Here is a 7072-nt window from a genome sequence, read left to right as displayed (position 1 = left end):
TTTTGGCTAGTTCCCTTTCTATTTCTCTCTCTTTCTCTCTAAATTCCCCCTCTTTCTATTCTCAATGAAGAGAATTCGTTTTCTTTCTTATGCAAGTCCAGATTGGTAACATGTAGTATGGGGGAAAAATCACTTGAAACGGAAAATAAAAGCAAACAAAGACGATTATCACAACATCCATTTTGAACCATGAAATTTGAATAATAAATGATGATTGAGCAGATCGTGAACCGGTATTCATTTGGTTGGTGATTTATGGCTTGAATAAATTCAAATGTTTCTTTTTTTCAACAACTTTGAATTTAAAAGCAAAACTAACAAAATACCCAAAATAAAACAACGAATAAATAAACATCAGGAGAGAAGAAAGAGAAGTAAATCTGGAAAGTTGAGCAGCAAAACACCAGAAAGCCATGAATTAGTTAAAACTACCAACCAACAAAGAAGAGAAAATCGAGTAGAAAAACATGAGAGAAGAAAAACAGAGGAAAGAGCACGGAGACGCGGTTGTCTAAAATGAGAAGCTGAAACAAGACTTGCAACTAAAGCGCAAAAAAAAAAAAAAAGATCTGAAAGAAGAGAACCACCTTGGTTTGAGTAGTGGAATGGCTTATATGAAGGAGCAGCAGGGAAGAAAAAAATAAATTCAATGGAAACGCACGTTTGGTCAACCAAAACACTTTTTTTTTTTTTTTTTTTTTAAAAAAAAGAACTCTTTATGATTCTTTAATCTGTTCTTCTCGATAACTTATTTTCCCCTCTGCGTAAACTGATTATTGAATCCATGAATTGACTACAAGAACGTGCATATTTGGACTAGGATATTAAAAATACTCTCAAATGATACAATTTTAAGCTTTTTCTTGAAGGCTAAGGAATCAAATTACAAAAATTATCTACTTCAAGCTACAGAGTGACACGACAATTCAACAAACTGGTGTTAATATCATGACCATTGATCCCTTTGAAAGTAACACATGCAGATAAATTATCCTATTAATGTTCAAGAAGATTTGTATGGCTAAAGAAATGAAAGAGAAAATACTTGATGCGGAGACATGTATTTTCCTTCTAGTGGGAGAGTAATGTCGAGCCTTTTCAAATTGTCATATGGGATTGGTCGTCTAATTACATAAAAGGGGAATGAAATCAGTTAATTTCTATAAATAGTTGAACTTTTCTTTTTGGGGTTAAACGGAAAAGACTCAAAAGACAGTAGAAGGTATTAATCTTGTTGCATTGTTTTTACACTTGAAGAACATAGTTCACTAATGCAAGCAGCTAAATACGGGAAGTGGTAAATTAATATAACTACTTCTAAATCTTTTAATTTACACTACATATAATTAAAGATTTTCAACTTTCTTAATTATTATTATTAATTTTTTTTAAATTTGTATTTTGCAATTAAGAAGAACAAAAGAAAAAAAGGAAAATAAAAGATAATACATAATAAGAAACTTTTAACTAAAATATTATATAAATATATCTATGTATATATGTATATATAAACTAATCTTATACTTTAAAAATTCTAAACTTTTTATATAATAAAACAATATTTTTCGCAGCGCGGGCTTTTGGCTAGTTCCCTTTCTATTTCTCTCTCTTTCTCTCTAAATTCCCCCTCTTTCTATTCTCAATGAAGAGAATTCGTTTTCTTTCTTATGCAAGTCCAGATTGGTAACATGTAGTATGGGGGAAAAATCACTTGAAACGGAAAATAAAAGCAAACAAAGACGATTATCACAACATCCATTTTGAACCATGAAATTTGAATAATAAATGATGATTGAGCAGATCGTGAACCGGTATTCATTTGGTTGGTGATTTATGGCTTTAATAAATTCAAATGTTTCTTTTTTTCAACAACTTTGAATTTAAAAGCAAAACTAACAAAATACCCAAAATAAAACAACGAATAAATAAACATCAGGAGAGAAGAAAGAGAAGTAAATCTGGAAAGTTGAGCAGCAAAACACCAGAAAGCCATGAATTAGTTAAAACTACCAACCAACAAAGAAGAGAAAATCGAGTAGAAAAACATGAGAGAAGAAAAACAGAGGAAAGAGCACGGAGACGCGATTGTCTAAAATGAGAAGCTGAAACAAGACTTGCAACTAAAGCGCAAAAAAAAAAAAAAAAAAAAGATCTGAAAGAAGAGAATCACCTTGGTTTGAGTAGTGGAATGGATTATATGAAGGAGCAGCAGGGAAGAAAAAAATAAATTCGATGAAAACGCACGTTTGGTCAACCAAAACACACTAGGCAAATTCTCAGAACAGTTTTTTTTTTTTTTTTTTTTTTTTTTTTTTAAAAAAACAAACACTTTTTTTTTTTTTTTTTCTTTTAAAAAAACAACTCTTTATGATTCTTTAATCTGTTCTTCTCGATAACTTATTTTCCCCTCTGCGTAAACTGATTATTGAATCCATGAATTGACTACAAGAACGTGCATATTTGGACTAGGATATTAAAAATACTCTCAAATGATACAATTTTAAGCTTTTTCTTGAAGGCCAAGGAATCAAATTACAAAAATTATCTACTTCAAGCTACAGAGTGACATGACAATTCAACAAACTGGTGTTAATATCATGACCATTGATCCCTTTGAAAGTAACACATGTAGATAAATTATCCTATTCATGTTCAAGAAGATTTGTATGGCTAAAGAAATGAAAGAGAAAATACTTGATGCGGAGACATGTATTTTCCTTCTAGTGGGAGAGTAATGTCGAGCCTTTTCAAATTGTCATATGGGATTGGTCGTCTAATTACATAAAAGGGGAATGAAATCAGTTAATTTCTATAAATAGTTGAACTTTTCTTTTTGGGGTTAAACGGAAAAGACTCAAAAGACAGTAGAAGGTATTAATCTTGTTGCATTGTTTTTACACTTGAAGAACATAGTTCACTAATGCAAGCAGCTAAATACTGGAAGTGGTAAATTCTCAGTGCTCTTATAAGCTGCTAAACAATAGGTTTCGAACTATTTAATCAAATTTAGTAAAGTCGAAATCAACACAAATTCGTACCCAACATCATCAAATTATTTACAAGATTGAATGAGAAAATACTCCAAATACACGTTTAAGGCATAAAGGTACCTGATCCTTACGAGAAATGATAATAATAATAACTATAATAATAATGATTATAATGATAATGATAATAATAATAAAAAAAGATAGAAAAAAAGGATAAGGCGAATGAGATGAAAGGTGCTTAAATAAAATCAATATAGACAAAACAGATTTGTCCCCTACTAAACTAATCAGAGATAGCACCTTGAAGTTTGATTTATAGATTTTAGAATTAGTATATAATTTGAAATTTGGATTATAGATTGAATTTTAGATTATGAATTTTGAGATTGTTGAAATTTGATATTGAGATTGTTGAAATTTTAAGATTATAATTTGATTTAGTTTGAAATTAAAAGTTTTGATAATTGTTTTGGGTGACACATCTTGCAGTTATAGTGTGCCGAAATCTTTTTAAAGCTGTTTTTTTTTTGCAAGTTTAAATTTTTGGATAATAAGAAAAATATGTCGTTATGATGCTGAAATTTTATTAAAACCTACTAATTTTAAGAATTTAATTAATAAGAATTAATTATATTAATAGAAAGAAAATTAAAAATTAATTATAAACATTATGAGTGCAACAATAAAAAAATAACTTGTTCATAAAATTTGATAAAACTTATAAAATTGAAACATGAAGTGTTAAACTTTCTTTATGAACGTGATTATATAGTCATAAGAAAACATGAAGTATGATTAGATGTGTTATTGTTTTTATAGTCAAGATGCCAATTGACAAGAGTTGGATACATATGAAAAGTCGGTTGTCTAATTAGTATTGGGAAGGGTTGTCTGCATTTTTCAACATTGTCAAAGACTATGTTGATGAAAGTGATTGTACAAGTTGTCCGTGTCGGAGGTGTTTAAACCATAAGTGTTTTCCAATAGAAACAGTTAGAGCACACATACACCAATATGGTTTCAATACTTTATATACGACATGGTATTACCATGGCGAAGACGATGTTGCGACCAATCTAATAAATGAATCAGTTGACGAGATGGTTGCAGTTATACATTATGTTGTTAGAAATAACTCTGATCATGATATGCCGGATGAAGTAGAAGCTGAGGTGTTAGGTGATGCGCACCACGATGAATTTAAAGAGTTGTTATCTGAGCTCGAATCGACATTGTATCCAGGGTGTACTAAGTATTCGTCATTGAATTTTTTGGTGAAACTCATGCATTTAAAGGTGTTGTACAAATGGCCCAATGAGTGTATGAACTCTGTTTTGAAGCTGTTGAAAGATGCATTTCCTGAAAGGATTAAACTTTTAGATTCGTATTACAAGGCGAAGACAAAATTGGGTAAACTCTGTTTAGGCGACAAAACAATACATGTTTGTAAGTATGATTGTGCGTTATTCTAGAAGGAGAATGTTGATCTACAGGTTTCTCCAGTATGTAACACCAGTCGTTGGAAGAATAAAAAAACAAAAAGTAAAAAAGTACCTTAGAAAGTATTACAGTATTTTCTTTTGAAGGATCGATTGAGGCATCTGTATAGCTCACATCACACTGCAAAGGAAATGACGTGGCACATGTGGGGGTGTTTAAAGGATCCAGACTTAATGCGTCATCCAGTTGATGGTAGGGAGTAGAGAGATTTAGATATGAAGTATCCTGAATTCGCTCGTGAACCAAGAAACGTTCGATTAGATTTAGCTACTGATGGTTTTAATCCTTTCAAAAGCATGAGCTTATCATATAGTATGTGGCCGGTGGTTCTTATTGCTTACAATTTACCTCCTTAGTTATGCACTCAGGATCCATACAAGATGTTGACACTATTGATTCCCAGCCGAAATGCCCCTGGAAAGGATATTGATGTATTTTTACGACCACTTGTTGATGAACTTAAAGAGTTGTGGGAAGAAGGAATCATTATTAGAGATGGAGTCGACCATGAAGCCAGTAAATGTTACAAGGACTAGAAGACTACCTTGCACAGACACTTCCAGAAGATGGGAGGGGCAGAAAATGAGAATTTTGTCAGGCAAAATCCTCCTAAAAACCTGAGGAGAAAAGAGCAATGGGGACCTTGTTGTGATCGTTTTACATCCTTTACTTTTTAGGTTCAATTTCATTATGTCTTCTTACTTTTGATTAATTGGTTTATTTAATTATTAAGTATGTTACTAATTCATCTATGATCATTACTAGAAAAAATCTGCTACAAATCAACAAAACCGTGGCAGTCAAAAGTGGTCTAGCTTCCATGGTAGAAAGTCATACTCTCAGCATCGTTTTGATAAGGTAATACTAATTTGCATACTTGTTAAGTTTTTGTCACTTTGTCTTAATAATTATTCTAACACGTTCAACTTGATTAGGCAAATCCCGAGACCCAGGAGCTAAGATCATTAATTGACAATTGGGGTGATATGCACCATCATGGGCAGAATTTAATCAATCCGGATGCGGAACAGGCATTTGTAAGTAAATTTTAAACTTATTTCTTTTTTCATATTTAACATAACATATTATACTATTTTTATTTCATTTACCTTTACAGGCTCAGATGGAGGTGAAAAGAGCCACACAGATGACACAGTCTACTGGGGAAGATTCATCCACGGCGGTCAATAAGGAGGGGATTATGTCCCAAGTCTTGGGCAAGCGCAAAGGACACACTAAGGGAATGGGACCGACACTGCCACAGAGGAATCGTTCAAGCGCTTCCACCTCATCATTTGCTTCGCAATCGGACGGGTCATCTTTGGTTAATTTGCCCTAGCATGTCCAAACTGTCTGAACAACCTCTACATTGAGCAATGCAACATGTTCGACAACCAGCAGATCATGATGGAAGTAATGTGCTCGATGAATCCCAACATCAACTTCTTGCCAGTTAACCGTCCCCAACCGTTGGTTCCTCCACAGCCTAAGCAAAACGAAGAAGACGAGGATGAGGATGACGATGTTGCTAATTTAGGAGATTAAAATATATGTTTTTATTTTTCTTATTATCAATACCTTTTAATTTCTTGATTAATTTACTTTTTAAGACTTATTTTATTATTGTGTTGACTATTTTATATCAATCTTTTATTAACAAATATCAATTTTATTGTTTTATTTTATTATTAAATTTTCTTCTAATTTATATATTTAATAATTAATATTATTAGGAAAGTACGGCAAAAAAAATAATTTTTGCGACGACAAATTTAAAATGTCGTCGCAAATAGTTTACATTACTAGCGACGACACTTTATATTTGTCGTCACAAAATGTTTTAAAAACTTTTGCGACGACATTTGTCGTTGCAAATAATTTAGGATACGTCATCATCAATGACAGGTTCGACAGAACATTCGTGACGACTTATTTGCGACGACCGTCGTCGCTAATGTATTAGAGATGACATCTTAAAATTCTGTCGTCGTAAATATATTATTTGTGTCTAGTTTTTTATGACGACTAATTTACGACGATATGTCATCGTAAATATAATATTTCCGATGACAATATAGTTATTTGTGACGACATTTCGTCGTCGCAAATAAGCTTTTTTATTGTAGTATAATGAGTCTGAGAAGTATACTATAATCTTCTTCTTTATTATGATGAACTATAACAACGGCTAAAAGTAAACGTAACGTTTACTTTGAAGGTGACACTGTAATTTCTTGTATGTACGTTCTTGTTTCATTGCTTTTCTTTTATGATTTTATTGCTCTTGGTAGCAAGGATTACGACATCTAATTCTTACCCTAAATAGTAATTTTTAGTGGTAAAACATTTCTAATTTATATGATCCATCCAAGTAAAGCATAAAGCTATATATGATCCAAATTTAAACAATTTATATAGTTAACAACGTTGCTAACACTTAAATATTGTAATGTGTTTTGTTGAAAAAAAATATATTTAAATTCAGGAAGGATTATTCTCTTGTTTAAATTTATGTTGTGGATGGTTTATTCGCATCGAGCATTATGCTTTCCTTTGTTTTCTTTTCTTTTTCTATTTCCTTT

The sequence above is a fragment of the Morus notabilis genome, unplaced genomic scaffold (genome assembly GCF_000414095.1).
Source record: "Morus notabilis unplaced genomic scaffold, ASM41409v2 Scaffold1023, whole genome shotgun sequence".
Taxonomy (NCBI): Eukaryota; Viridiplantae; Streptophyta; class Magnoliopsida; order Rosales; family Moraceae; genus Morus; species Morus notabilis.
This window is presented reverse-complemented; position numbering follows the sequence as displayed.